Source organism: Pinus tabuliformis, chromosome 8 (assembly GCF_031772625.1).
Source record: "Pinus tabuliformis cultivar Carrire ecotype Pingquan chromosome 8, CPIR1, whole genome shotgun sequence".
NCBI classification, from domain to species: Eukaryota; Viridiplantae; Streptophyta; class Pinopsida; order Pinales; family Pinaceae; genus Pinus; species Pinus tabuliformis.
Window position 1 is genome coordinate 1519137025 of NC_142294.1, and position 24719 is coordinate 1519161743.

Below are 24719 nucleotides of genomic sequence, written 5' to 3' on the forward strand. Positions count from 1 at the left end.
TTAAATCTAGGGTCTATCCCTTCTAGCTTCAGAGAGGGCTCTCTCTGTATGATTTAATTTCTGCTTTCAATATTTTAGGCTAGATATTGAAGTTTGAGGTGGTTTTTCAAAATTTTGGTTGAAAGATGCTGGAAAAGTCCATTGGGCATGGAGTCATAAAATTTTGGGTAATCAATTACAAATTGACAGAGTAGTTGTAATAGGGCAGGGTAGGCAAACTCTTGGATCTTCAGATATTTATGGTGTGGATTAGATGAACAAGTAGATGATCAATTAAATATAAAACATATTTAAATGAATTTTATATTTAATCTCATGAGAAAAACATTAAGATTGTTTAAAACAAGCTAGAGTAAAATACACTTAAGTAAATTAAACTATTAATCTTCTTGCAACAATCAAGAGGGAAATTCATATGGAAACTAAGAAAAAGAATAATTTTACATTAGAGAACACATCACCATTTGTTTGACACAAGAATCCTGGAACAAAAATGCTTACGTATTTCTGAAAATTGATTACTTTTGAGCACAATCCATAGCCTACATCAAGGTAGATCTCTTTTTTTCATACATAATCCAACCCTTACTAAGTTTTATTACAAAATATCTATAGACTTTCTATTGAACTAACTTTGGATTCCAAAAAGGAATTGATTACAAAATAATATCTAATAAAGTTATGGAAATTTTTGAAACAGAACTAAAAAACAGGAATTATGGACAAATTCAGTTGTTCTGTTGAATCTTTAGAGGAAAGTTGTTGTTGATTGTGGTTATATTTCTAGAAAAAGTCTGAACAATGAACAATCACTGGAAAACTGCGAGAACTTTTGAACTACTAGAATATCTTCAGCCTTCAAATCTGGAAACTGATTCATTAATGTTGATCCTCTCCCTTGGATTATGGAGTGGTTGAAGTTTTTACCACAAAACCTATTAGATTCGCTTTAAAACTTGATTAACTTTTCCACCTGTATCAACTAGTTGTCACTTTGACTGTTATTTCTGAGTCAAAAATCTGAAAATAATTGGATACCTATTTATGTTTTCCACCTAGTTGATCAATGAATTATTTGTATTTTGGAGTTAAACCAAACTTATGTGTTGACCTTTTTGCCCATAGTCTTTGCCTTCATCATCCTTTAAATACTTCATCATTGTCGCAAAATATTTGGGAAGAAAATATTTTGATAAATATTTCCAAATATTTGGGAAGAAAATATTTTGATAAATATTTCCAAATATTTTGCTTAAACCTATAAATGAATTTTATAAATAAAATCTCAAAATATTTCTTTAAATGATTTTACAAACCATCCTCTTGTTTTGAAATCCATGTCTTGTTTTTAAATCCATGTCTTTTTTCCTTGAATTTATATATTGATGAATAAATGGGATACATAAACATATTTTATAAAAACCGTCGGCTCATCTCCCTCCCGGTGAATTTTAAAAACCATGTCTTGTTTTCCCATGGTTTGTAAAGTTTATTTTACCTTCCCCTTTAACAACTGTAATGTTCAGTGCATTTCTCCTCTTTATACCATAGAAAAAAATAATATTTCTCTTCTCTGTAAAATATCATTTTTACTCAGCCTCCTTTTACCTCAATCTTTCACCCGTGAACTCATTTTAAAAACATATGACTGTAAAAGTCTCATTTCCTTTATCATAATATTCCTTACATACTTCGTAGATGGTTTTCAGGGGGGTAGGCAATAAATGCTTTAGCCGGGGGGGTCCGAAATGAACGAAAGCATTAAAGTAAACAAATTTTTTCAGAACAGGGGGGTAGGTCAAAAGTCGAATAGGGAACCCATGAAGTGCGTGATGGGGTTATGGAATTTAATTTGACTTTTCAATTTTGACTTGAGAATTTATTATTGCATGGTGTATTTAGCATGATAATAAATGTGGTTCCTATAGTTTAGAGTGTGGGTTGATTTGTTATTTTTAAATTAAGTTTAATATTTTAAATAAATAATTTCATAAAAAAAATATAATTATATATATTTTATAAAACTAAATCTCATTTAAAATAAAAACTATTAAAAATAACTTAGAGACATTTCAACATTTAGCAATGGAAAGGATTATTGACAATTGACTCATAACACCCCACTAATGACCCTTTAGGGAACTTACAATTCATATCAAGACTAATGGACATCTTTTGACACATATTTTCAATGACTTGACCAATTTGAGACCTTTGTACAAAGGCAATTTAGACTATAATACATGGTAAATTTATAGGCTAAACTTTACCAACAAATTCCCAAAATAAATAACTAGACATACATAGTTTGATTACCTATATTGTAGGACCCTAAAATGGCTACAATGGGGATGGCATGCTCCCTGCGAGGTGCCAAGAACATCGTAGACTAGTAGCCTGGTCCGTTGGGCTGATCCCAAACCTGCAACATGCTCTGCCCTGAAACCACTATGACTGAAAGCCAAATGGTAATTTGTTCCAATCCTCAAACTGAACCAAATTTATTCTTCAAACTAGAAAATGAATTGTACATTGTGTAGGTTTTAACCCCGTACAAAAATTACCTGCATAAGAATTCTAAAACAGAAAATAAACAATGGCGAGAGCATAAAATATAAAATAGATATACACAGAGATTTTCCCTGTATCCCAAAACCACGACTACCAGATTGATTGTTTTTTTATATTCCTTTCAATGTTACAATACATATATATACATGCCGAAGAATCCATAAACCTCAATCCATTAACAGATAACTTTACACCTACAAGAATAGGAACCTTCACCAGTTTAGTATCTTGCATATTAAACCCCTGCAGTATGGTCTCGACAGACTTCCTCTGGTTTAACCAAAGCTTCCTCTTTGTCCGATCTCATTTAATTTCCATGCCCAAAATATAGTTTGTAAAATATCTTTCATGTCGAATTTGGAGGACAATTGGGTCATCAATTCCTAGATAATTTCTTTCTTATTTCCAATCAAAACCAAAAAATAACATGATCACCAATTAATTTAAAATACACACAGCGATCTTCTTTGCTTCAGGTGAAGCCAAGTCCCCGTATATACGTATCAAATTTCTGATACCACATCCTTGGTGACTGTTTTAACCCATACAGAGACTTTTTTAACGTGCATACCAGTTTTTCTTACCCTTCACTGCAAAGCCTTCAGGTTGCTTCATGTAGATCTCTTCTTCCAAAACCTCGTGAAGAAATTATGTCTTCACATCCATCTATTCTACCTCAAAATCAAAAGCAACAACAATAGATAAAAGTAATCTAATAGAAATTGCCTTGGAAATAGGAGAAAAATGTCACCAAAATCAATTTCCGACACCTGGGAATAACCTTTTGCTACAAACGAGCTTTTTATTTCTCCACCTTGCCTTTTGCATTCATCTTCTTCATAAAAACACATTTGCTTCCAATGGGTTTCATTCCCAACGACAACTCCATCAGATCCCAAGCCTCATTTTTGTCCAAAGATGCCATTTCATCAACCATGCCCTCTTTCAAGAGTTTCCAATCCTCTAAACCTAATGCCTCCCTGAAAATTCAGGGATCATCATCAGTTTTAGATAAAGCAAAATTTGAATAGAAATCAAATGGACTATACCTTTCTTGTTGCCTTCTTTCTCAAACTGATCTTCTCACAACTGGAGTTTGTAGCTCTTCATCTTCTGATTCCTCTTCTATTGTAGAGTCTTATTCTTCCTCCTTTAGCTCAAACTTTATTTTCTCAGGTTCCTTTGGTAGGACTTCATGTTTAATAGCATCTTTCACCTCTCTAAACACCACATCTCGGTTGTACACAACCTTCCTTGTTTCTAGGTTCCAAAGATTATAACCCTTTAAACCATCCTTATACCCAATAAAGATGCACCTTTCATATTTACTATCCAACTTAGTTCTTTTCTCTTTTGGAACATGTACATATGCATCACAGCCAAATACCCTTAGATGTGAAAGAGAGGGCTTCCTACCAGTCCATACCTCTTGTGTAGACTTATCCTCCAACACTGAGGAAGGTGATCTATTAACCAGGTAACATGTAGTCTCCACCGCCTCTGCCCAGAATTCTTGTCCTAACCCGGCACCATTGAGCATGCTTTTTCCCTTTTCTGTCAACGTCCTATTCATTCTTTCTACAACTCTCTTTTTCCGAGGTGTGTATGGAGTAGTCTTCTGTTGTGATATACCACACTTCTTATAGAACTCTTCAAATTCCCTCTTGCATAACTCTCCACTGTTATATTTCCTCAGCACCTTTTTCTTCTTCTCTGTCTAGTTTTCCACCAGATCCTTAAATTATTTAAACTTGTCAAAGATTTCATATTTCTTCCTCGGGAAATATATCCATGTATTACTTGAGAATTCATCTATAAACGATACATAGTAAAAATACTTACCCAGTGATGGAACTGACACAGGTCCAAACAAATCATTGTGCACAAGCAGTAAATGGTTAAGAATGTGGGGGTCTGAAATGAACGAAAGCAGTAAAGTGAAACAACTTTTTTCGGAGAGGGGGGTAGGTTAAAAGTCGAATAGGTAAGCTCGCCCCGAGATCCATCGATAACTGATTTAATTATTCACACATCTCGAGGCATAACCATGTATGAAGTCGGGGGTGGGGTCATGAATTTAATTTGATTTTTCGATTTTGACTTGAGAATTTATTATTGGCTAACGTATTTAGCATGATAATGAATGTGGTTCCTATAGTTTAGAGATTGGGTTGATTTGTTAATTTTAAATTAAGTTTAATATATTAAATAAATAATTTCATAAAAAAATATAATTATATATATTTTATAAAATTAAATCTCATTTAAAATAAAAACTATTAAAAATAACTTAGTGGCATTTCATCCTTTAGCAATGGAAAGAGTTATTGACAACTGACTCATGACACCTCGCTGATGACCCTTTAGGGACTTTACAATTCAGATCAAGACTAATGGACCTCTTTTGACACGCATATTTTCAATGACTTGACCAATTTGAGGCCTTTCTACAAAGTCAATTTGGACTATAATATCTGGTGAATTTATAGGCTAATCTTTACCAGCATATTCCCAAAATAATTAACTAGACAGACAGATTTTTATTACCTATATTATAGGACCCTAATACAAGGCTCAAAGAAATTGGTAATTTGGAATTTTTATCTCTTCTAGAGAATAGTAGATGGCTCTAAAATCACCTATAAATATTCATCTGTGAGAAGTAGTCGCAAAGGCTCTAAACACTAATTTTTTACTGTCCAGAACACCAATTTCTGGAAACCCTTGCTTGATTTACAATAACAGTAAGAAAATTTACAACAACAAAACACACTACTTTTTTACTGTCCAGAACACCAATTTCCAAAAACCTTGTTAATTTACAATAACAGTTAGAAAATTTACAAAAAACCATAATTTTTTACTTTCCATAACTCCAATTTCAAAAAATCTTGTTAATTTACAATAATTGTAAGCAAAATTTACAAAAAACCATAATTTATGGTTGTCCAAAACTCCAATTTCAAAAAACCCTGAGTTAATTTACAAAAACCTTATGCAAATTTTATAAAAAAAACCTTAATTTTTTACAGTCCACAAACAGTAAGTTACAAACAGAAAGAGCACGGGCTCATAAAAAATTCAAATGGACTACACTTCCCATGGTTCGAATGTGTTTACAAACATAGAGTTTTCAGCTAGTAGGATTGAAAATACTACGGGACAGTCATTGACGAAGCCACCATAAACGAAGCCACCAAGCCACACAAGCATCGTTGCATCAGTGTTGAAGATCCCAACACCTCGCCATACTTTTCCTGCAAACCCAACCGAGCTTACTTATAGCACAAAGCACAAAGGTGTAAAAAACCTACAATAAAACCCATCAACCCAAGTGAAAATGCATGAAAAAATGACTTCCAAGAGAACTTACCCTCATGGAAACCCATTGGAGCACGAAACCTCCATGTACACCATTGAACAGACTGAAATATGGTAGAGGGTCTAAAGTATAGAATTGTACCAAGCATTGGTGCACCACAATCATGGAGCAACATTCCATGAAAATCTAAACCCTGAACCACAACAGGCTAACCCCTAATCCCCCCACAAACTAGTTCTCACAACAAAGGAACTAGTGCAGTGAAATGATCAAGCTACAGGCAACTAACATTAGGGAATCGGGTAAACAACATTCGGGGCAGTAGAATTCCCACACACCATCCCCAAACAAAATAACGCTACCTTCCTCGCAAACTAATAGAGAAACCCTAATCGAAGACCAAAAACGAGTTTATCAAGGTAGGAGTTAATTCCCCATCTACCACAAAAGGTGGGAGGGCGAGTCAGCCAAGTGTCGTACATGCTTCATGGTGATTTTTTGGACCTATGCGAACATGGAAGGGATGGAACACAAAAATGTGCATCCCTCCCCTATTAAAACTGTGTAGAAAAATTTTAAAAAAAAATAAGAAACAAACAAGGAATATGACTTTGCATAGGACTTGTTAGGTGGGCCAACTTTAGTACACCAACATTTGGATTTGCACTCGTCTCTATACTCTCACCATTCGGCCTTGCTACACCTAGGTTTACTGCACCAGCACTCATCCTTATTCATGACTATCCTTCATGTGATCACAGTGCCTGATACAATTAGGAATGATGACAGAATTAGTCATTGAGTGATGAATTATTGGTAAAGAGTTAGCTTTAAGACGCAGGTTCATGAGCTTATCGACTACCTTATTAGTCTTCTTCATTTTGGTTAAATCACCTTACCTAATTGATTAGATCGAACCCGATGAGGAAATAAATGTAGCCACACAAGACTTAGAATAGGACCTCCCAACAACAACCCTTGCATTTTTCAAGTTGTAGGTTGGACTAGAGAAGCGGGTTGTGAAATATCAGAAAGGACGAGTGCATTTTTCAACTTGTAGGTTGGAATAAACAAACAAGACATGAAAAGTAAGAAGGGATGGGTGCATTTTTCAAGTTGTAGGTTGGTCTAGAGGAAAAGGGTGTGAAAACTAAGAAGGGACAAGTGCATTTTTCAAGTTGCAGGTTGTACTAGAGAAGCATGTTGTGAAAAGTAAGACTATATACCACTGGAACTTATGCTCACAAGAATTAGAAAATTTTTCATTTTGAGAAAGATTATTCCAAAAAATAAAAAAGGCCATGCAAAGTTAGACAAACTAGTGTCTAACCTGAGTTGACTTCTTTAAGATCATTTAGTTTTGAAGGGACTCAAGCTATGCAAGGATTACCTTATTAAAATAGGGAAGGAATCAAATTAATCAAAGGGATTCCATCCTTAGACTCAATAGCAATTCCATCTCCTCATTATGGGGTTAGAATTAGAGAAAAATTGTAGGTGTGCTGGTGAATCATAGCAACAATTTCAATATGAATCGATGACCTCAAAAAGTACAATATAAAATCCTAGCCTCTACTCAATTATAGCGTTGTTGTAAATATAGGAGTATTTAAAACCATGAAATCATATCAAAACTCACCCTCATGCTACCATAATTCTTAAATTTTGTATCATATATAAAGGGCATCGTCTACCGAGGTAGCAAATTTGCCCGACAGCCAAAAATTACCAAAGCCCAACAAAAAAATCAAAAAATATAACCATAGGAATGCTTGAATTGTGTTTTTTAGGTGGAAATGGATTAATCACCATAAAAAACCCCTAGGGAACCCAAAATCTTGAAGTTTGATAGTTGTAACTTGGATATACAAAAATTTATACTGGACTTTATCAAAATCTTGCCAGAATTTCCATGATTTTCAAGACAAATTTGAAGCATGGTTAGATAACGGTGAGATAAAGTGCTTCCTTTAGTCACTGGTTAGAATACGTGAGAAAGTTCTACAAAAAAAAAAATTCTAATCGAAAACAATTTCATTAAGGTAAGAATATAGCAACCCTAACCCTTTCCATTTGGCCTTGTCTCACAAGGCCACAATTTGGGCGAGAAATTCTTGTCGACTAGACAAAATTTTAAGGAACCCAATCTTGGGAGTGTTTGAATCAATTTTTTTATGGTGGAAATGGATTCAACACCATTAATAACCCCTAGGGCACAAAAATCCTAAAGCTTAACAATTGTAACTGAGATTTCTGAAAATTTCCAGTGGATTTTGTCAAAATCATGTCGAAATTTCCATTGTTTTCCTGGACAAATTATGGCTCCGTTGGACTACGACTTTCCATTTCTTAAACTATTTGAGTAAGACCACAATGAATTCTACCATCAATGCTCGGGATTTAGGCTTTATCCATCATCAATGTAGAATACAATAGTATCATGGCTCTCCCAAGTGGCATAAGTGCTCGCAATGATCACTGCAAATCTCACAACTTTTTTGGCTCCAAAATGTGAAAGAACCATCCCTCAAAGGAGGGATATGCCCAAATTATTTCAAATAACATTCAACTAAAACTTGGAGGATGGGGATCCTATGGATGCACCCACTTCATTTTTGTTTTCTAGGTATTTAACACTCAATCCTTCTACAAGAAGGATTTCTTTAAGGTCACTTCTTTATTTGTGGCAAAAATGTGTTTCTATCACATTTTTCTCACAAAGGATTCTTGTTTCTGTTTAGAACATGCAATCTTATTATACATGTACAATAAGTGTATCAACCATATATATATTGCATATATATCTAAAAAAATTATTTCGGGTAATCACCTAGTTCCTAAGGATTATCATATCACAGGTATGGGCACATGTGATACATTATGTTACCTCTCACCCATAGAGAGATCCCAGTTGAAGAAAAGCACTCTGTCATGGCTAAGGTGCCACCCAATAAACCTAAACCAAGCACAAAATACAAAAATTAAGCATTAGAATTAGTTACCTGCCATTAACAACTGTTGTTGTAACTCAACACTTTTTACCTTTGTTTCAGCTACTCAATCACACTAAACTTGCAGAATTCCACCAAGAATAAACAAACCTTCAAGAAAATTTTGAAAACAATGAAAACTTTTAAATTTATAGCTCATTGTTATGAGATTCTCCTCAGGGTTCGCAATTCTATAGGCCTCTCATGCATGTCCCAAATTTATCAGCTACTCTGTCTCTTACAATTGTGTTTTGCATGTGGTCCACGGGTTCATGCATATCACAGAGGTGCTTCATCTTATTCTAAACCTATATAGAAACCCTAAGAAAATGGGCTTGGAACAAAAGATGAGTGAGATAGGGTGGAATGTGGGCCTCATGCAAGGTCTTGGATCCAATGAGGTCCATGTGCAAGAAGGTGCACGAACACTACCTTCATTTTATTTTTATTTGTTTTAATTTCTTTTCATTTTTATTATTTTATTCAATCATTTTTTTATAAATTTTGTTGATTTATTTTTTTATTATTGTTGTTTTTTATGTTTAATTATTTTCTCCATTATTAATTTGTTTATTTAATTATTATTATTATTATTTCGACAATTATATATAATCATCGAATTTTATTTTATATTATATATATATATATATATATATATATATATATATATATATATATATATAATGATAATGATTGATAAGAATAATTAATTAATTAATTGTGATATTAATTAACTAAATTAAGGTTAATATCTTAAGTTAAAAACCTTAAGAATAATTAATTAATTAATTATGATATTAATTAACTCAATTAAGGTTAATATCTTAAGTTAAAAACCTTCATGTGAGTGATTAATTAAGATTGCACAAAAAAAAAGTGGGAAAAAATAGATGTTAGGAAGACATCATAGGGTGACTAATAGGCGCATTATGATGTTAACCTAACTAGTAGTAAGAGAAAGTTAGTAGGTTACACAGAGCTCACACATAAGAGGATTTAGTATATCAATGAGGATATGTGCAGTATCAGTAACACTCATTTACAAGCATAGTAAAAGGAAAACTTACTCCTACCATCTTATATATGTATATGAGTCAAGTAAGAGTTATGAATATCCAACACTGAACTAATAAGCCTTGTGTGTCATGTAGATATTTGACAAATTTAAGATGGTGAGAAAAAAGGGAATTGGGCCCAATGAGATTCATCGCAAGGACCACCTCCTCCAAAATCCCCATTGCCATCACTAAAGTTGGCTCTCATCTTGTAGTCCCTAAAGGCAATTAATAAGATTTTAAGAGGGCTCCAAACAAATGAAGTGGAAGTAGAGCACCCTCCATCAGGGGTTCCAAAGGATTGAGGGAGTCTAATAGAGGACCTTCAAGGACATTACTAGAGAACTCCAAAATATTAAGCTCCCATAATTTGTTAAAGGTCGTCCCAATGAACAAGCAAAATCTTGGTTGGAAAGGATGACAAGGTGTTTCACACTAAGAGAGTATACATCCAATTCGAAGGCTAAGATAGTGATATTTCAACTTAGAGATAGTGCCCTAAATTAGTGGGGTAACCCTAAGCAATAGTTTCACCTCACTCCCAATACTATCACCTAGGAGTTATTTGAGGAAAGGTTAAGGAAGAAGTACTTTCGAGTATATTACAAAGAACAACAAGTAGGAGTCTTTCATGCCTTGATGCAGGGAAACTACACAGTAGAAGAATATGAGATCAAATTCATGGAGATGGTTAAGTATGTCTCCTACACGGAAACTAATCAGCACTAGGCAGATCATTTCATTTATGGATTAAACCCTAAAATTAGCACAATGGTTTGCATGTGGAAGTCATCCCCAATCACTATGTGGAAAATCACTTAGACTTGAAAGGGGGAAATAGAGTTGATTTTCCACAATAGCCAAGTTTTGTGATGAAGGCCACTTTGACCTTCTCTCGGGTTGGAATTTTGAGGCCATCTCCATATGGAAGAAGGGCAGTACCTAGAACAATGGCAACGGGAATTTCAATGGCTGCCAGTTCAACTTCACCAGTGATTTCAAGGACTTGTGCAAGTCAAGGACAGGAACGTCAAGTTGCAAGCAAAGGTAGGGGCCCCAGGGGAAGGAGCTCATTCCAGAGGGCCCTGCAACATTCTATTCAAATTCTACCATGCATCACTTATTTGGGATTTGTTGGACCTCACTGCCAGTGTGATTGTTCTTTGTTACAACCTAGTAACAACCATATAGAAGGAAAAACACTTATGGGAGGAGTAGGAAAGCTCCATTAGATTTATGCAATAGTTTATCACTAGTAAGTTGAACACCAATCGAGCATGGTAGATGCCTCAGGTATGATAAATCATGTGAAAGTTTTAAAAAAATGATTATGGTACTATAGATAGTTTCATTTCACCATTTTCATTAAAAAAAATTGAGTTGGTATCTTATGAGCGCGATGATTTTTAAATAGTCAAAATGGCTTCTAGTTTAAAACAAGTAGTAGGACTTAGTGTTGACCAATGTGAGGTAAAACTCGGGGTGTGTGCAACTAAGTTGAAGGCATGCATCACTGCACTAGGGGTGTATGATGTAATCATTGGAATGGAGTGGCTAAAATCTCATCGAGCTTTGGCGAACTATTTCAAAAAGAAAGTAATGTGTAGAAGATGAAGGCATATCAGACAAGATCTGTGGTATAAAGAGAGGAATGTTCTTGTGATTCATCTCAACAATGAAGGTAAAAAAATTCCTTAGGAAAGGTTATAAATTATATATGGTTGAAGCCATATGCGACAAGAAGGGACTCTCCCTAGATCAACCCCAAATTTTGTCAAAATTTGAGGATGTTTTCACCAAAGAGTTTCCAAGATTATCCCTTGACAAGGAGATCAATTTCTTAATCAAAATAAAACCTGGTGCAGAGCCAATATCCAAGACGCCCTATAGGATGACAGTTCCAAAACTTTGTGAGTTGTAGATGCAGTTAAAAGAGTTGTTAGATTTGGGACTTAGTAGACCTAGTATTTCACCTTAGGCTGCACCGGTGATTTTCATTAAGAAGAAAGATGGTTCCTTAATATTATGCATAGATTGGAGGGGCTTGAATCAAGACACAATAAAAAAATAGGTACGTGACACCCAAAATAAATGACCTCTTTGATCAAATGAAGGGAGAAGTGATTTTCTTGAAAATTGATCTGTGATCTAGATACCACCAATTAAGGATTAAGGAAGTAGACATCCCAAGAAATGTGTTTCGAACTCAATTTGGATACTATGAGTTTGTAGTAGTGTCGTTTGGTTTGAACAATGCACCAACATTTTTCATGAGCCTCATGAGTGGCATGTTCCAAAGGTATTTGGACCACTTTGTGCAATCCTTTCTAGATAATATTCTCATGCATTCCAAGAATAAAAAGGAGCATGAAGAGCACTTAAGGATTGCGTTGACATGCTTAAAGGAAATTTGTAAGGAGAATTGTTGAAAATCTCTTTCTTTCATAAGAAAATTCATTACCTTAGGCACATCATCTCAAGAGAAGGGATTTCAGTTTACCTGAAAAAGGTGAATGCCATAACGGATTGGTCGTCACCGAAAAATCTTATTAGGTGTGTAGCTTCATGGGGTTAGAAATTTATTATCAGAAATTCGTGGAATGGTTTTCAAACATTGCGAAACCCATCACCACATTACAATGCAAGGGGGTTAGGTATAAATGGATATAGATTAATGTGATAGTGCATTCATCGAATTGAAGAGATTACTAACTAGTGCATCAATCCTTCAAGTGCCTAACATGGAGGATGGTGATGCTAGTAGATTTGAAAATTTGGAGGAACTACCTCGACAAGAGAAGCCATGAGAGCCTGAAGCATCTCTTCAGTCATAGGGATATGCATGTTAGGCAGAAGCGATGGAGTTCAATAATGTACTAAATGGTAATTATAATGGTAAGATAGTCCAATAGTGTATTAGGGTAGTGAACCAATGTGAAGAATTGCTTTTAATTTCAAATCAAAGTTTTACATATACATATATTAAATTTTTAGTGATAAAAAAATTTAAAAATTATTTATATTATATTTAATACAATAAATTAGATGTACCCTTCAAAATTATAAATATTATATTTATAACTATTTAAAATATTAAAAATTAATTACATCTAGAGTAATTAGATGAGGGAAATGTTGTCACATTAATGTATAAGATAAAATTATATTAAACTATTTTTTAAAATACAAATTATTTAATATTATATTAAAAAATAAATAAATACATGTTAGTTCTAGTGTGTGTGGGGGGGGGGGGGGGCGGGGGTTATGGTTTTAGTTCGAGGAGCCCTAGTGCACTAAATGTTATGAAGCCCTTATATATCATATTTAATAGAGCATTGTAACTATACCAATGTGCCACATAACATAGAGCACGATGGGTATTTAGTGATTATTATATGATATAAAGAACAATGCCTAATGTGTATGTACAATTTAAGGCACATTATTTACTTTTCCACATTTTTCATAAACAGAGTTATTTTCAGCTTTTAATCAATATATGGTTATATGTGTATCATCTATGGTATCATCCCATGGGGGAGGATATTTATTTTATCACTAGGTTGTCTAGGAGGGTTAAGGTTTTTCCTATTTCCCTAACATACTTCTCAGCATTGGAGGATTCAAGTGACATATATGCAAATATATGCTAAGCATGACATTTTGATGTGGTGTGCCTCTATAAGTTGTTGGTGGATAGTTATGGGTAAATACATTCAATGCATAGGAGGTTAGGTTCATATCCCTTATTATCACAACACCTGCACACTTTAGTGCATTAATTTCCCTTTGATGTACAATTTAGATGGCTTAGCACAAATTCTCCAATTAATAATGTGGTCGGGGGTATTGTTACAACATGTTTATTTTCCTTTGGATCTTTGTCACTTTATTGTTCATGGGAAGATATTCTTCCACTTTGTGTCACAACTATTTACTTTATTTTTTCATAGGTTTCATTCCATTACATTAACAGTACCCTATTCCCCTATGAGGCCTATGAATAATGTGCATATGCACAAGTGGGGGCAGTGGTTTCCAAGAGGGGCCAAACATAGTGGCCATGTATGTCAATCAATATAGAGATTGGTGATTTTTTAGCTTGAGAGGATAATCATGTCCTTGATCTTGTCCAATACCCATATACAGGGATCGAATGGAGAGGATATCAGAACATCTTATTTACTATGAATGAGCCACCAGATGACTAAGGTAATATTATTGTTATGTTTTGATCAATCTAGTAGCATGTTTTTTCTTATATTTAATGCACATGTAATCTACTGCAATGATTTCATTTCAATTATATTATTATTATTCTCTACTTTTCTTCAAATATTGGCACACATCTTAGGGACAAGCCTCCCCAACATGATTAGGAGATGAATGAGGCAGAAAAATAGCCTAGAGTACTTAGACTTAGCATGCTATGCAGGCTAGACCGCAAAGTATAAACTAAAGTTATATATAATTGATGTTGAGCTTTCCAATGTTGATAAGGATAATGAAAAGTATTTATGGTGTATCAAGACAACATTAAGGAGTGTGAATCCCTCCTAAAGAATTATGTACGAGAGATTGTATCAAGACTAGTGACAAAATTTCTAATATATTCCAATGCTTATTTGTACAAGATTGAGCATACCATCGATGGGATCATATAAATAGAAAGCCACTATTCGTAACCAAAGGATTCTCTCAAAATTTTGGATTGAATATGAAGAGACATTTTCCCCAATTAGAAGATATACTCTTATTAGAATAATAATGTATATTGCATCAGTTCTTAGTAACTTTTATACTAGATAGATGTAAACATTTTTTTTTGAATGTTGTGATTGAAAAAGAAGTATAGATTAATTATCTAAAAAAAATTAAAATCATGTTGAAGAAGTCCCTTTAGGGGTTGAATTATGCACCATGTGCATGGCAATTTGAAGGATTAACGAGTACTTAATAAAGTTGAGCTTCACTAAAACTGAAATTAATCCAAATCTTTATTATGTATTTGATAAATCTAACATGTTTGTTTGGTATTATATGAAGATGAAATTATTCTTAAAGGAGTTTTGAGAAGCTCATTACAAAGTAAAAGAATGATTTGGGAAGAAAATATGACATGAAGGAGATTGATCTTATACTTTACCCTTTGGATCTAGAGGTTTGGTAGGTTTGCAATGAATTTTTCATTACGCAATCAAAGCACATATTAGAGACTATAAAGTGAATTCATATGCTAGACTACAAAACCTTGCTTATTAACATACCTACTAATTTGAAGAGAATTAAGGTATCAAAATAAACAAACAAACAAAATTAACCTTAAAAATCCATATTTCTAAATAAAAAAACACCAAAGTCAATCTCCAAAACAAAAATGATGCTCCAATAACACCCATTCTTTTCTAGAATTAAAATATTATTGCATTTTGCAAACATTAATTTAATGTCATAATGTTGCTAACTAATTCGTCGCCAAATCAAACTACCAAAACTACAATCAATCAATTTATTGTAAATAAAAAAATTGCTCAATAATTTTATTCAAAATATATATTTCATCATCGCATGTATAAAAATAAATTGGAAGAAAATTTTTAAAATTACACCTGAACTCCTTAAAGTGACGAGTGAAGGGGATCAAGGAGGTAAGCTAGAAAATGGGGATGCATGGAATAGGACGTGATTTTGTCCCAATTTAAATTGCTTTAACCGTTTTATTTATATTTTTTATAAAATAATTCAATTTCATTTCCTTAAAATGTCTTTTTAAAATCATTGTGTGTTATTTTTATATTTGTAATTTTTTTAAATAATGTATATTTATTTTATTTTTCAATTATTTTTATAGTTAAAGGATTTTAGCTCAAATAGTTTGGTGAATAATTCATTTCCAATTAAGCTCAAAAGAAAATGCTACTCTTAACATGTCTTTTATTTGGGATTAACATTAGATGCAAGGATGCCAATTATCAAAACCATGATTTCATACAAATTGTAATTTTAGACAAACAAAAATGGAAATGTGACTAAGAACATTACTTTTCAATTGAAATGTTCATTTTAAGAATTTGATCACAATGGTATAACTTGTTAAACTTGGTTTTAAAGAAGTTATAAATTCAGAAAGGGAAAAAAATAAATTTGTTAATATTATTGTTCAATACATAATTACAAAAGTGTTGTAAGCATGATTGTAAAAGGTGGTAATTCTAACCCCTTTCCCCGTCAAAAAAAAAAATGTGATATGAGTAGCACTACTTTTCAATTCAAGGATAAAAGCTACTACTAAATGCATGCTCTAAAAAAACAATAACTCTAGAGAAATCTAGTAAGTGGGTAACTTTGCTTATTCTCTTGGTGTCAAATATGAAATCATCTAGTGGTTTAGATTATGATTTTATAAATCCATATTTATTATATTCAATGGAAAAATGTCAAACATGTTGAGGGTGGAGAGAACCTGAGGACAAAGAACAAAAAATAAAGAAAAATAAAATAGTATTTAATCTCTAAGATGGCGGGTGTGTCTAAAAACACCATTACATCACTTAAGCACAAAGTAGAGACTATAAAGTGAATTCATATGCTAGACTACAAAACCTTCCTTATTAACATATCTACTAATTTGAAGAGAATTAAGGTATCAAAATAAACAAACAAACAAAATTAACCTTAAAAATCCATATTTCTAAATAATAATAAAAACACCAAAATCAATCTCCAAAACAAAAATGATGCTCCAGTAGAACCCATTCTTTTCTAGGATTAAAATATTATTGCATTTTGCAAACATTAATTTAATGTCATAATGATGCTAACTAATGCGTCGACAAATCAAACTACCAAAACTGCAATTAATCAATTTATTGTAAAACTACAATCAATCAATTTATTGTAAATGAAAAAATTGCTCAATAATTTTATTCAAAATATATATTTCATCGTCGCTTGTATAAAAATAATATCGAAGACATCCTCTAAAATTACACCTGAACTCCTTAAAGTGACGAGTGAAGGGGATCGAGGAGGTAAGCTAGAAAATGGGGATGCATGGAATAGGATGTGATTTTGTCCCAATTTAAATTGTTTTAATCGTTTTATTTATATTTTTTATAAAATAGTTCAATTTCATTTCCTTAAAATGTATTTTTAAAATCATTATGTGTTATTTTTGTATTTGTCATTTTTATTAAATAATGTATATTTATTTTATATTTCAATTATTTTTATAGTTAAAGGATTTTAGCTCAAATAGTTTGGTGAATAATTCATTTCCAATTAAGCTCAAAAGAAAATGCTACTCTTAACACGTCTTTTATTTGTGATTAACTTTAGATGCAAGGATGTCAATTATCAAAACCATGATTTCATAAAAATTGTAATTTTAGACAAACAAAAATGGAAATGTGACTAAGAACATACTTTTCAATTGAAATGTTCATTTTAAGAATTAGATCAGAATGGTATAACTTGTTAAACTTGGTTTTAAAGAAGTTATAAATTCAGAAAGGAAAAAAATAAATTTGTTAATATTTTTGTTCAATACATAATTACAAAATTGTTGTAAGCATGATTGCAAAAGGTGGTGATTCTAACCCCTTCCCCTGTAAAAACAAAAAAAAAAAAAAAAAAAAAAAAAAAAAAAAGGTGATATGAGTAGCACTACTTTTCAATTCAAGGATAAAAGCTACTATTAAATGCATGCTCTAAAAAAACAATAACTCTAGAGAAATCTAGTAAGTGGGTAACTTTGCTTATTCTCTTGGTGTCAAATATGAAATCATCTAGTGGTTTAGATTATGATTTTATAAATCCATATTTATTATAGTCAAAGATATTCAATGGAAAAATGTCAAACATGTTGGGCGTGGATAGAACCTGAGGACAAAGAACAAAAAATAAAGAAAAATAAAATAGTATTTAAGCTCTAAGATGACGGGTGTGTCTAAAAACACCATTACATCACTTAAGCACATAGTAGAGACTATAAAGTGAATTCATATGCTAGACTACAAAACCTTGCTTATTAACATATCTACTAATTTGAAGAGAATTAAGGTATCAAAATAAACAAATAAACAAAATTAACCTTAAAAATCCATATTTCTAAATAAAAAAACACCAAAATCAATCTCCAAAACAAAAATGGTGCTCTAGTAACACCCATTCTCTTCTTTTTGCATCTACAAAATGTAATTTCTTTATATCAATAGAAATTACGACTTTTTTCCATGGGAAAAAAAAAACACCCATTCTTTTCTAGGATTAAAATATTGTTGCATTTTGCAAACATTAATTTAATGTCATAATGTTGCTAACTAATTTGTCGCCAAATCAAACTATCAAAACTGCAATCAATCAATTTATTGTAAATAAAAAAATTGCTCAATAATTTTATTCAAAATAAATATTTCATCATCGCATGTATAAAAAAATATCGAAGAAAATTTCTAAAATTACACCTGAGATCCTTAAAGTGACGAGTGAAGAGGATCAAGGAGGAAGCTAGAAAATGGGGATGCATGGAATAGGACGTGATTTTGTCCCAATTTAAATTGTCTTAATAGTTTTATTTATATTTTTTATAAAATAATTCAATTTCATTTCCTTAAAATGTCTTTTTAAAATCAATGTGTTATTTTTGTATTTGTAACTTTTTTTTAAATAATGTATATTTATTTTATTTTTCAATTATTTTTATAGTTAAAGGATTTTAGCTCAAATAGATTGGTGAATAATTCATTTCCAATTAAGCTCAAAAGAAAATGCTACTCTTAACACGTCTTTTATTTGGGATTAACTTTAGATGCAAGGATGCCAATTATCAAAACCACGATTTCATAAAAATTGTAATTTTAGACAAACAAAAATGGAAATGTGACTAAGAAAATTACTTTTCAATTGAAATGTTCATTTTAAGAATTTGATCACAATGGTATAACTTGTTAAACTCGGTTTTAAAGAAGTTATAAATTCGGAAAGGGAAAAAAAAATTGTTAATATTATTGTTCAATACATAATTACAAAATTGTTGTAAACGTGATTGCAAAAGGTGGTAATTCTAATCCCTTTCCACCCCCCCCCCCCACCCCCCCCAAAAAAAAAGAAAAAAAAAGTGATATGAGTAGCACTACTTTTCAATTCAAGGATAAAATCTACTACTAAATGCATGCTCTAAAAAACAATAACTCTAGAGAAATCATCTAGTGGTTTAGATTATGATTTTATAAATCCATATTTATTATATTCAAAGATATTCAATGGAAAAATGTCAAACATGTTGGGGGTGGAGGGAACCTGAGGACAAAGAACAAAAAATAAAGAAAAATAAAATGGTATTTAAGCTCTAAGATGACGGGTGTGTCTAAAAACAACATTACATCACTTAAGCACAACACATTATGATAATAATTCACATTTATTCAACCCATAAGATCATTTATTTATAATTTCCATATTTAACCAACTTCCTTGACCTATGAAAGCTTTGATCCATAAACAAGCATTAATAGTTACAACTGTTTAATGAAATTTGTGTTTTTTTTTGTTGGCTAGTTGATCATTCTTGTCAACCCATTTTTTCTCAATTAATCAACTACCTAATTTGACCCAACCATCCAGTCAATTCCTTCGACCACTCAATTAAAAATCCCACTAGTGGATGACTCAACCAATTGTCCACTAGTTGATTACTCGACCAGCCTTGTCGACCATTTAGTTGACTGCTCCGCCAGTTGACTAATCTCCTAGTCAGTTTCTCAACCAACAACCCTAGTGGATTGCTCCACTAGTCAGTGACTCAAGTGAATGTTTCATGTTAGTTGATCCTTCAACTAATTGTCTCCAAAAGCTTCATAGGCGTGATGAACCAATATAAAATTAGATATGGGTAACACCCCCGCCCACCCAAAATAGCACATGTTCTATAGGTTTCGAAGGATAACACTCTTAGGAGTTTACAAACCCAAACTACCTATGCCTCTACATAAACAATTATGTGATATTCAACTGTGTAGGCAACAGAGAGATCACATTATTTCTTGCACGATCAAATCAAGGGTCTAGTGCTAAAGCAAAACACATAACGAGAAGTGGATTTTCTATCATCGTTGTCACTTGACTAATCAGACTCTATGAAGTTAACCAACAAATCTAAACTTTGACCTTATTTGATACCGAAATGAAAGGTACCCTTAATGGAATGAGCAATTTTCATTGCAATATTCCAATGGTTTTCTCGTGGATTTTACATAATTTAAGAAACCACACTGACAACAAAGGAAATGTAATGTCAACTATGAGTTAAATAAACAAGGCTATTGACTAGCTATTGATAAAGGGTAGCATCAATTATCAAAGATTGACACTCTTTGGTTAACTTGATACCCAGTTGACAGGGTGTATCACATGGCTTACAATCATCCATCTTAAATTGTTTCAATAGATCCCATACATGTTTAGTTTGAGAGAGAAAGGGATCATTATCTAATGGTAAAAATTAAATACCAAGGTTTATCATCTCAAAGGTGTCAACAAGTCAACTCTTCGATCTAAGAATTTAACCAATAATATTTTCAATTTCGACCAAATCATCAACATATATAGAAATAATCAAACTATCACCATTAATGCATAATAAATCAAATATGACATTATATTCACAATGTTTGAACCCAAGATTGAGAAAGAATCAATTAATCTTATCATACCAAGCCAGGGGGGTTATACTTCAAACCATACAACTACTTCTATAGTCCACAAACAAAATTGGAATTTGTCACAAAACTAGGAGGTTGCTCCATGTGTATTTCTTCAGATAAGTCACCATAAAGAAAGACACTCTTAACATCCATCTGATGAATGTGCCAATCAAAATGAATGTTTCGGTGTAGTCAATGCCTTCTTATCGTGAAAATTCTATTGCAAACAAATGATTTTTATGACGTGCAATAGCACCTTCAGAAGTGAATTTGATCTTATATACCCATCAACACTTCACGAGGTTCTTCCCTTGAGGGTCACAAAACTAAGTTATAAGTGTGATTCTTCAAGAGAATCCATCTCAACCTACCTAGCATGTGTCGTGTCCTTGTGCATCAGCATAGGAGTTTGGATCTTGTGTCTCATGAACACAAGCCCTCAACACAATATTGGCATGTTGCTTCTAACTGTGAGTCTTTCGACCTAAAGAAACATCACCAACATCTAATCCAACGGATTCAATTATTTTAGTAGCCCCCCAAGATAAACAAGAGGTCAATGAACCATCAGAAAGTCGAAGATGTCATGGTTTCATTCAAAGATGATCATTGGTTGGTTGACTTAGAAATATCTGAGGTTCACTAAGTGGTCAATATACTGAAAAAAGGTGAGAGGATCCATTATCTACAGTAATGTCAAAGGGATCATTACACAACAATCCAGAGGAAGAGTTCAACAAATTAATGCCATAATATTTCTCATCAAAGAATATGTTTTTCCTAATAATGATTTGTGTTTGATAAGATCAAACAATTGACAGGCTTTTGACTCTTCAGAATAGCCCATCAAGATGCAAGCATGATTATTTGCATCCAATTTATTTCTACAATCATCGAAAATATGCACCCAAACAATTAACCTAAGAACTTTGAAGTGACCCACTAAGAGCTTCTTACCACACCATCTGTAGGTCTCTAATTAATTTAATCAAATTTTTACTCTAAACAGAATATGAAACTTGTTTTAAGAATTTAACCAGAATTCATAATATCAAAATTTATCAATTTGATGTTGAGTACTTACCTGGGTTTTTGTGGTTGAAGATGCTTTTGATTTGCTCCTGCTCCCGCTCTCGTTACCAAAAGACCAAAACCTCCCTACCAAATTGGGCACAACCTTGGTACCCAGCGCCAGAATACTTCAGAATTTCAGTACCCTGGCCCCCGTGCCCAAAAGAATCAAGAACAATCAAGGCTCAGTGATCTTTGCTCAGTTTATGACTCTTTGTTGTAAATTCCTTCTCTGTTTTCTCCATTCTCCAAAAGAAAATCCTCCCTCAAAACTCCCTTATAAACTCTTTCTCCCACTGTCTCCACTTCTCCACCGCCCTACCTGTCATCTCCTCGACTCTTCTTCATTACATGCCACCTGCAATGTCTCTTTGTCTCCCTTATGTTAAATGAGTGTATATTTATTACGTGACTCATTGAGGTTGCCGACTTTGTTTCTTTTGATTGAATTGATTTTATTATGGTTTTCTTTTATTTAGTTTAATATAATGTTTTATGGAATATATTACTTATTTTATTTATAATTTTTAATAATTCACTTTATTCTTAACATATAATTAAATTAAATTATACATCAATTAAATTTAATTCATAATTTATTATTTTTGTTGTCTATCTATATATCTTTGATTAAGGACTTAATCATATATATATATATATATATATATATATATATATATATATATATATATATATATATATATATTATGGTGAGTTAGAAATTTACTTCGATAATCGATTTATTAACTTAAGCATAGATAGAGTCCAACATTAGCCGGTATGTATACTATTGCACTACATGCGGGTCATGCATATGTAGCTATCATATGGATGGCCCGTATGTGTGCTAATATTCACATTCTATTTGTAATTGTAGGTGGGTCATTACACTATCTCTCAATTGGAGTCACATAACTAAAAAGTCAAAATAATATTCAGGACATGATTGGCACAATAAACAACTTCAACCCAAAACTTAGTCGATAAACCTTTGGCCTTTAAGATACATCGAACCATTTCAACTAGGGTTTGATTTTTATGTTTTTTCCATGCCATTCTATTGAGTAAGAGGGGCATACCTCTACCAAGAGTTACTCAATAGAACAAGTTATTCTTCAAATGGTTGATTCCCAAACTCTCCTCCATTATCTAATATTAAGCATTTAGAGGATTGACTATATTAATTTTCAACCAATACCCTAAATTCCTTGAATTTTTCAAAGACGTGACTTATTTTTTAAGAAATAAACTCAAGTAAACCTTGAGAAGTCATCAATAAAGATTAAAATATGCTTCACATGTACCAATGAAGATTTTTTAATGCATCAAAGGTCATTGTAAACAAGCTCTAATGGTTTCTACACACATCATGCCTTTCTAGAGTGGAAAGGTGCTTGATGATGCTTGTTTGGGACACACCCTCTATAAATTTCGTTAAGTGGAAGAACCTTAGTAAATCAACAACCATGCTCTATGTTTCCATTATCTTTAGACTTCAAAAATCCAGATGTATGAGTAGTTCATTTCATAATTTTCCTAGATCATCAATCTATGCAATGAGAGCATTCAATTCAACATCTAGTTGAAACAAGTCATGAAACTTATACAGTGCATATTTTGAGTCAAGAACGCCTTCCATGAAAAACCGACTTGTCTTTCCACATATCTTTAAAAAGGAACCAATCAGACCAAAATTCAACAATTTTACCATGTGTCAGTTGACAAGTTGATAGCAAATTCACGCTCAAATTGGGCACTTCATTCATGATTCTACCGTGCTGACAAAATACCTCACCATGACCAGTGATGTCGAGAGAAAAATCATCTACTAGATAAATTTGTTGCTCAACAACCTTGTGCAAGGAGGAAAATAAAGAAGAATCCTTCACCATATGATAAGTGTAACCAAAATTAACTACTCATTCATTTTTCACAATGTGAGCATGCAATGCTTTAGCTTCGAGTTATCTAAACTTCTCCTCCAAAACATCATGTTTCTTCCAGTAGGTTTTCTTTGCATATCCCGACTTTCCATATTATTGACATGAATTATTTCGATTCTTCCTAGTCGATGCCAACCCATCACCCTTCTTTATGTTAGGAAATCAGAAAGGCAGAAAGATTTTCTTATTCTTGATAATTACTGTGATATTTCTTACTATTACGATTCTTTATATCTTCTTTCCTTTAGTTTATCAAGCAATTACCAAAGCAGTAGCACATAAAACAATAGACACTAGATGTAGGCACTATGTCAGAGCAAAACCCCCCTTGAGGGGAAAACCCAATCAAGAAATTATTCCTTTCAATAGTATTCTTTGAGGCTCTTCACCCTAGACCAAGACAAAACCTTACCTCCACATCAAGTCAGCCTCCCAGAATTTCTACCCCTTTCCAAAAACTTTGACTAGGCAGCGACTTCCAACAACTGGAAGCTTTCGACAACAGAGAAACTTGGAATACTTCGCACTTTTCGCATCTACAAGAGATATCGAACTTGTGTGAGAGTGATACTCCAAATGAATTTGATGTGCTTGTATTTATAGGCTCCATGTGAGATCGAATAGGATCCTTAGGCCGACTTGATCTTCTTTTAGGCCGACATGGTGTGGAGGATACATAAATCATATTTGACTCAATATTTAACCTTTTTACATGATTCAAAAGCCCAAGAAGGGTCTCTTTAAAATTACAATGACTCTATTGACTCAGAATAAATCCTAGAAGTCCTCAATGGGAACTTTGACCTAAAACATGGTGACCCAAGCATGAAACCCATGCCTTAATAAGTCACAATAATAATTATAAAAAAAAAAATCTTTATTCTTTTGACAAGTACATTTGATGATGACTCAAATACATTAAATGAAGACCGAACCTAGTTACATTTTCCAACACTACCTCTTAACTAGACAGTTATTCATCATATACAAGTACAATGGAAGATCTCAAACTATATGAACCATGAAGAAATTTAGGCATCATAATGTCATGGACTAGATAC